Below are 9,178 nucleotides of genomic sequence, written 5' to 3'. Positions count from 1 at the left end.
AGTAGCTCATTAGAAATACATTTCTGGGTTGTGGGACAGAGTAACCTCTCCCCCCCTCCCCGTCGCTGACGGCTCTGTTTGCACTCACGCACGAGCTTATAGCCTCAAGCTAGCATTAGCGTAAAAAAAACAAAACAAATGTTGGATCGATTTACTTTGACAGTTTTGAGCCAGTATTATAATCCGCTCATTGTGTCTCGCCCACCTAAGCGTGAGCGGGCCAGGGTGCGCCAGAGGCCCCACCCATTTCAGTACCTGCATCATTAGTTTGAGTATTTTCTAGCCTCTGGTTTTCTGATCCAACGTGATTTGAATTAAGGAAATCTCAGAAATGCATAAATAAATTATTTTATATAGGTCCTCTACTAAGAGATAAATGCTACAAGAACATGTTAAAAACACTAAAAAGACCATTTTCATTGGAGTGGGTTTTTAAATTGGATAAAAAATGAAAACATCTGTAGATAGACACAGGTGGCCCACACAATGTTTTAAGATAGTAGACCGCTCAGTGAGCCAGTAAAGAAAAGAAATTCATTTTCTTCTAGGGTTCTTCTAACCAACCAGTCAACCAACCAACCCATTCTCTTTCCCAAGTCGTCACATATTGACCCAATAGTTAAGGACCGTCCGTGTAAAAAAAAAAAATAAATAAAAATGACGTTTTGGGTGTCCCCAACTCGTCATTTTTTGATGTGCTGGTTGTTCCATCTAAATCAAGGCTCCCTAACCCCTGGGCCCCAAACCGGTACGGGGATGTAGACCACACCCATAGCCTAATGGAGGGTGGGGTCCGAACACTTATTTTCCTAACCCTAACCTAACCTTAACCCGGTACTGACTGTACTGGATGTAGATCGTTACCATACATAGATCTGTACAGGACATGGATCAGCACCAGTTCCAGATGCGGTACCGGTTCCGGACACGTTACCAGACCCGGACCAGGCTAGGGTTACGGTACCGGTATCGGCCACGTCTCGAGGTTTGGTCTGCCTTCGGTACTGCACCTGACAAAATAAAAAAAAAAACAGACACCTGGTTTGGTTGGAACAGCCAGCACATCAAAAAAGGACGAATTGAGGACACCCAAAATGTAAAAAAGTGACGCGGAGGGTCTTTAACCATGCGTCAAAATGAGACTAGTTGGGAATGAGAATGTGTTAACCAACCAAACAACCAGCCAGCCAGCCAACCAACCAACCTGCTGGATCATGAACCGATCATGTTTCATGTTTATGCTCCTGTTACCGCAGTAGTAAGTAGGAAAAAGGATGACAGCTCGCCAAAGTAAGTTTAAAGTATAACAAGAAAAAAATTCATTTTTGTCTTGTGTTGTTTAGAGATACATTTACTTAATTTCAATGTTCCTGTTTGGGACAGGAAGTCTTTTATTTTGAAAGAAAGTCACATGAGCTTCTGTCAAAAGCAAAAAACGACTTTAAGAAAATTCCCATTTATCTTAATAAATAAATATATTTATACTTATTATAAAAAAACACAATGTAATGATGCAAAGTAGTATCAAATTTTCTGAAAAGGATATAAGAAAAAAGGCTCGTATTAGGTTTTGATCAGTACCAAACAGGCCCAAATGGCTCTTCAGACCCCTGGTCTAAACTGACAGACTCAGTATTTCTCGCTGTCAGACTCTACTATTGAGCGCTCTCATTGAACCATATACATGATTTTTTTTTCTCCCACATTTACTTTGCATCAGTCAAACGGTACGGACGTATCTGTGTCAGCTGCTCAGATTAAAGCTCCATTCTTTGCCATCGCAGCAGACTGCACGGCTGTCACTCCCGCGCCAGTTTGGGAGCTCAACGTCTGTGTTTATTTGTTACAGTAGTGGCTATATTACAGTGTAAGTCCTGTGTAATTCACCTGTCTTTGTGCGAAGGCGTGTACAGCCTCCGCTTCGCCCTTCGCATGGAAATAAGGGGAGCTGCAGAGGCATAAAGCCCCAGTCATCTGTCTTTGTTCGACACCGATGTCCTGTTATAGATCAGAGGCAGAGATGAATGCGGTTAATAGACTGTGACACGGCCATTAACTACAGGTGTAATAGAAGCATAATGGAATCAAACAGCCATTTCTCCCCTCAAAATAGGCAGGCACAGGTAAATGTTTAAAGAGCAGGCCGTGTTAAAGCGCCTGTCTCTTCCGTTGCTGCTCTCTTCTCTTTTATCTCGTCCATCCGCGGCCTTTCCTCTCACATTTGTGTTTTTATTCGCCCCCCGCTGCCGCCGCCGCCGCCACCACCTTTCCTTTGCATCTCAGGCGTCCTTGAACCTCCATCTGCCTCCTCGCCAACATCAAAGCCCGCAGATAAAAGTGTCCAATCGTCCGTTTCTTTGAACCGATACTTGTCGCCACCGCGCCCGCGTCTGCTTTTAGCCGGCGCGTCCCGGGAATAGAAAGCGACTTTGCTCCCCGCGCACCACGCCTTCCGTATAACCCCATTTGCAGCTCCTCATACATTCCTGTATGAAATTACCGTATTGATTGGTGAAATTGTCGTTTATGGTTAAGCTCTTGAGTTTCAGGAGCTAATGGAAGTTGTGTTATCCACCAAGCTGGACAGAAAATCATTGGGAAACGGAGAGCAGTCATATCTCGCACTATGATATTATACCCTCTGAACAGTGTTAAGAAGCATCAGTGTGCACCGTCATCGGTGTATACTATTAATCATTGATAAATGCAAGATGCAGATGATTATTAATCTGCGTTTGCTCTGGATTTTTTATGCTGATTGGTGCGGGGGATTTATTCCTGGTGACAATCGTCTGAGTTTATTTAGATTTTTGGTACTGATTAATATAAACGACTTGACTGTGGATGTTTAGAAATCTAATTACATCACTGATCTTAAAGATTCTTAATAACATGAATCTATGATTTTAGGGAATACATATTTGATATTAATGTGACAATTCAAAACAGAACAAAACCTATAACATAACTGACAAAAACTGAACCAAAGTCCACAATCCTCACAGTACCCCTCCCCAAAAGGGCACATCCCAGATGCCCAAAAATACCAAACCTGGCAGGAGGAGACATGGAGGCACAGAAAAAAACCATTACAAGTCAAGATTCTCTGTTAAAATTCATTTTCACCATTTTGGTGAGTTTTTAGTATGTATGAAATTTGTTCGCAAAGATGTAAGAATAAGGAATTGTGAAAACAATCTGGTCCCTGCAGATCACTGGACCACTGCGGGACATAAAAAGCCACATTGAGGTTTTTCAATAATAAAAAAACCCTGAAATGTTCAGAATTGAGCTTCAAACACAGAACGGGATCACATTTCTCTCCACAGTCTCAATCGAAGGTCCATGTTTTCATCCTGTGAGCTGAGAATACGTTCAGACGATACGACCTGAATGAGCTGCTTTCAGTCCAGCTGAGAACAATCACGCTCTGATTTATGAATTGTGTCTGTTTGCTGTTTACCACAATCGCATAGCCGCTTCCTCATTAATCAGACTCACCTGTTCTGGCCGCCCCCCCGAGACCGGACAAACTGTGCGAGCCATCATTTCTGGGTCTGATTAGACCTGGATGACTGAAGATGGCCACCACGGCGCTCTGCACCTGCTCCTGCCGCGGCTTCATTTGGCATGAATAGATTTTTGTCTTGATGTCACTCGCTTTGTTGCGTTTGTACAGAACAGTGGAATCACAGGCGTCTGAATGAAGCCCCTGAAGGATGGACGTTCACATCCCAGCAGGCCCAGCGGCCCCGCTGAGAGGTAAATCAAGCACAGCCTGTCCTTCCGCCCCCCGTCCCCGTCGCCGGTGTTACGACTCATTGCTCTCCGATGCACAAAGCGTCGTTCTGGCGGCCGCCTGCTCGCCATTTACTCGACTGGTAAACGCCGTCATCCGAGGTGCACACAAACACGCTCAAGGCCTCGGGTGTTCGACGTCCCGTTAGCCGAACGGATTACAGCGAGGAAGAGGAAGGTCTGAGGAAACACTCTTCCTCCTGTGGATGAACGCTCAACAGAGACTGTCTGAATGCTGTTTGTAAAAATGTCTTTTATTGAGGTAAACTGTTAGTGTTGCAATAAAAAATACAACCTTTATTTTCACAAATTGCTTAAATAGAATCAAAGATTAAAAAAATATTTTGAGTTTTTGCTGTTTCTACAGTTACACAACTTTGAAAAATGTTTTTGTTTTAAAAAGAAAATTTTATGGAAAATTCTGACAGATCATTGAGAAAATGAGGATCAATAATAATAAAAAATAAATAAATAAAATAAAAAAAGAAGAATAAATAAATAATATAAGAAATACAAAATGTAGAAATTATAAATATTAAAAATGAATAAAAAAATTAAAAAAAGAATAATAATCAAAGAAAATAATATAAATAAATATATATATATATAAAAAAATTAAAATAAAAAAGAAATAAAAGAAAAAAGAAAAATAAATAATTCAAATAATTAAAAAATATAAAAAATACATATATATAATTATAAAATAAAAATAAATGTAATAATAAATGAATAAAGAAAGAAAAATAATAAAATAAATACATAATAAAGAAATAAAATAAATAAATAAAACATAATAAAAAATAATAATAACAATAAATAAATAAATAGAAAATAAATAATAAAAAATTACAAATTAAAAAATAATCATTATAAGACAAAATGTAGTAAAAAGTGTTTTTGTTGAATAAAATTTTAATACTAACCATGATATATTTTCTATTACTTGTTTGCTTTTGCTTTGACAAATACAGCTGCTGGAGAAAAATATGTGAACCCTTTGGAATTACTTGGTTTGTTGAATAAACTGGAACACCCAATTGTGTTCAGTAAAAATATAATATTTTTTAATATTCAGTAAAAAAAATAAATATTTTGGTATAACTTGAAGTAGCAACGTTTTTTTCCATTTAGTTTGAAAAAAAAAAGTTTAAAAATGGCTTCATAATTATGTAAATGGTCTAAAATTCAGATTCAAGCTTTAGATCCAACTTTTGTTTTTTGTACATTCGCCAGTCGCATTTTTACACAGAATGTTACGGCGACCGGACGATTCTTCTCTAAGCGTTGACATCGATCAGTGGTCACGTGGACATTCTGAGGTCGCGTTGTGGCAGTCCAGTGACAGGCGAGAACGTCAGCATTGTGAAACTGTGCGGCATTCGGCCAACCACAGATCAGTGGAAGCTGGATCGCTGGCCGGAAGCTCTGATCGTACGATGTGTAAGTGTGTCCGCGGGATTGATAAAGAGAAGGGCGCCATTCTCCTCGCCTGACTGCCGCCGTCTACGGTCATGACCACGCCAACAATTCTTTAAAAACTGGGGGAAATTCAATCTAGAGTCAACACTAGCGATGTTTAATAATTTCTTTAATTTGTTTTAATTTATTATCTACTGAGATTTTTTTAGGCTAATGTAGAGTTTAGCTAATATTTTAGCAACATGCTAACGTTTTTGGCTAATTTGTTTTCTACTGGGGTTTTTTAGGCTAATTTAGAGTTTACCTGATATTTTAGCAACATGCTAACGTTTTTGGCTAATATGTTATCTACTGAGGTATTTTAGGCTAAATTAGAGTTCAGCTAATATTTTAGCAACGGGCTAACGTTTTTGGCTAATTTATTATCAACTGAGATTTTTTTAGGCTAATTTAGAGTTTAGCTAGAATTTTAGCAACATGCTAACGTTTTTGGCTAATTTGTTTTCTACTGGGGTTTTTTAGGCTAATGTAGAGTTTACCTGATATTTTAGCAACATGCTAACGTTTTTGGCTAATTTGTTTTCTACTGGGGTTTTTTAGGCTAATTTAGAGTTTACCTGATATTTTAGCAACATGCTAACATTTTTGGCTAATATGTTATCTACTGAGGTATTTTAGGCTAAATTAGAGTTCAGCTAATATTTTAGCAACGGGCTAACGTTTTTGGCTAATTTATTATCTACTGAGGTATTTTAGGCTAAATTAGAGTTTAGCTAATATTTTAGCAACAGGCTAACGTTTTTGGCTAATTTATTATCAACTGAGATTTTTTTAGGCTAATGTAGAGTTTACCTGATATTTTAGCAACATGCTAACGTTTTTGGCTAATTTATTATCTACTGAGGTTTTTTTAGGCTAATTTAGAGTTTACCTAATATTTTAGCAACAGGCTAACGTTTTTGGCTAATTTGTTGTCTACTGGGGATTTTTAGGGTTTTTTGGAGTTTAGCTTCTATATTAGCAACAAGCTAAATTTTATGACTTATTTAGTTTACTGAGGATTTATTTTTTGGAGTTTAATAGTATTTAATCAATAAGCTAGGTTTTATTTATTTCTTTATCGTCAATTAAGCATCAAATAAGGTTTTTGGGGGGTAATTTGGAGTTTAGGTCATATTTAAGCAACACACTAAATACTTTGCAAAGTTGGGATTTATTAGGGATTTTTAAACAATTTTACTACACATTTGTCAGAAATTTAGGTCAACCTCAGTGCTCTTTCATAGTTTTTCAACAAAATTTCCAGTCTTTTAGCAAATTTAACTTTTTGCAAATAGCTTTGGCATTTTCAGCAAATCTCTTCAACAATTAAAATAAATTCAGTCACAATTTCAGCAAAAAGCTTCAGCATCTTTAGTGATGACTTTCAGCAAAAAACATTCACACTAGCATTATCGCAGGTAATGCAACTTTTCTAGTTTAATTTACAAGCTCTGATATTAGGCACATTTACAGCTCTGCTCTCTGAAAGCAGTAAATCCCAATGACTACACCTTAAAAAAGGGTTTGTTTCAACTCATAAATGCATCAAACTGAAACACAGAAACTGCTAATTTCATCCTGCAGGCTGAAGATCTCGTTTGTGCTCTGAAACCTTCACGGTGCAGTGCTTAGAGACTCCTCACAAGCGTTTAAATTCATGCCGCTCGTGTGTGCGGAACAAGAGAAGAACGACAGCAAAGAGAATAAAAAACTGAGCAGAGGAGCATCGATGCAGACGGCTCACCTTGCTCTGCACTCCAGAATGAGATGCAAATGTGCTCCTCACCTACAACCTGCTGTGATTAAAGCCCTTTTAGAGAAGTGACTGTTCAAATACGCTCAGAAGGATATTACCGCGGGTGGAATCTTTTAATTATGCTGTTTGTGTGCACTCTGCGACACAGGGGCGGATGTGAGCGGCGTCTTTGTCCAGCACAAGTGTTTGTGCTTTTGCGTTCCAGGAGTTTAAAGTGACTCCAGCGCTATCAGAAAGAAGCAGGTGGATCTCTTTGAAAAGCGAGCACTCAGAGGCTCAGCCGCCTGCAGTTGGCGTTACAAGCCTCCACGACTCCAAACACGGCGGAATCAGTATTCAGAACAATGTTTTACACACGATTCTTTCACCTTTTGCAAGCACGACTGAAAACGTGTCTTGCTGGTGGCAAATATTAGCAACCTCATAAATGGTTTATGGCTGAAAGTGACGACGGCGTCCGCGGCGACGCCTCAGAGGAGGCCCGTAAGGCTGCTGCCACACAAAAATCACCGGCGTCTTGAAGGTGGTCAAACAATTTTCAAGACCAGCAACTTTCAAGTCCATAAAAATTGATCTGTTTGTCATGAGAGCAGACCCATTTGGGATTTCTCAGGCGTGAAATCTTTGTGAAATGGCTGTATCAATCAGAAAAACAGAGACAGGGATTGAAAGATAATGGAGGGAAGGTGAGAAATCTGGAACGAGGATTGAAGGGAAGATGAAAAAAAGGTTTAATTTGGCCCAATTTCAAAGATGGAACCTATTTCAAAGGCGTTTCTTTGCATATCTTTATATTTTGACTCAGCCAAAAAATAAATTTGAAGAAAGTTAAAAAAATCTTTTGTTTTATTTTCTATATTGCAAGTTTTTCAACATCAAAATAATCTCAGATTAAGAAAACTGACTTTTTTTGAAAAAGGAATTCTTGGAAAGACCATTTTTCTTAGCCTATTTGCAGATTATTTTTTCCTTCATAAAATAAATTTTGTTTAATTTAGGATTGTTTTTCTACGGGGTCTGTTTTTACAGAGTAATAGTTCCCTTCTGTCAGTTAAGAAAAATCTAGAATTCTTCGCTGCGCAATGAGGTAAAACAGCTTGAACAAACTCAATTCAACGACGTCCTGAAGATTTACACATAAATAAGTAAAAGTTGAAAAATTTTATTGAAGTAAAACTGAAAAAAAAACAAGCTTTACTTTGACATTTCTAGTTCCCAACTTTGTTAATACCATGTAAAGTAAGTATTCCAACACCGCTACACATTAGCCCTATTAGCATATTCACAACACCCAACGGATGGATTGACAGACCACTGTGTCTCAAAATCCATAAGAAAAACCAGAATGATCTATATATAAAATGCCCTGGATTATAAAGTTTTATTAAAAAAGGTATTTTAAGTGTGATTTTCCATCTTATGGTGCAAAAAATACACTGTAAAAAGTGAAACATTGGATCAATTAACAAACACTATAAATGTTTACATTTAAAAATACTAGTTTTAATCTAATTACATGTTTAGATTAAGTTAATTAGCAACTAAAAAATTTTATTTGATGCAAACTAATAATTTTAAATGTAAAAATCTGAACTTTTGTTAACTGGTCCAATGTTTTACGTTTTTCAGTGTACATTAGCACTTCCTCTTGGAACATAATTTAATTTCTAAAATCATAAATATCAGTCTAACTTGACAACATTTATTGAACTTAAAAATACTATCCTTAATATTGCACCAAAAATTACTGTAGTATTTAAGCTTTTTAATTTTTTAATGTCAAGAATTTGAAGCCAAAATATTTTGACTCATTTTAATCATAACTTCCTTTTATTCTTAATGAGACAAAAACTTCTCAACTTTAAACTTAGATCATAGAGAAGTTTAAACCTGGTCAAATATCTTGAACGTCTAAAAACAGTGAAACAAAAGCAGCTCAAATTCTTTCTTGATGCCGCCGGCAAACATTGTTGGAGATCCGCTGCAGGATTTTCAGTTTCTGAGCACAGCTGGAAGAGAAAAACCATGAGGGGAAATTCTTGAAATCAAAAAATGTAGTTTTGTTTGTTTCTCTCTTCAGAAGGAAGAGCATCTCAGGGTTCTTGGCAAACAACGGTGACAGGGGCCGCCATCTTTCCTGGAAGCCAACTGGAGGGCAAGTCA

At 37.5% G+C, this 9,178-nt stretch overlaps 1 long non-coding RNA gene across 1 annotated transcript in view; it reads left to right on the top strand.

The window, feature by feature from the left end:
• Positions 1 to 9,178, top strand: part of LOC112154162 — a 22,469-nt gene extending 13,291 nt beyond the window's left edge. The window contains exon 3 of the long non-coding RNA XR_002920608.2: positions 9,096 to 9,178. This is a non-coding gene — a long non-coding RNA (uncharacterized LOC112154162). The remainder of the gene's footprint in view (positions 1 to 9,095) is intronic.

This window comes from Oryzias melastigma, linkage group LG19, assembly GCF_002922805.2.
Source record: "Oryzias melastigma strain HK-1 linkage group LG19, ASM292280v2, whole genome shotgun sequence".
Classification (NCBI taxonomy): Eukaryota; Metazoa; Chordata; class Actinopteri; order Beloniformes; family Adrianichthyidae; genus Oryzias; species Oryzias melastigma.
This window is presented reverse-complemented; position numbering and strand designations above follow the sequence as displayed.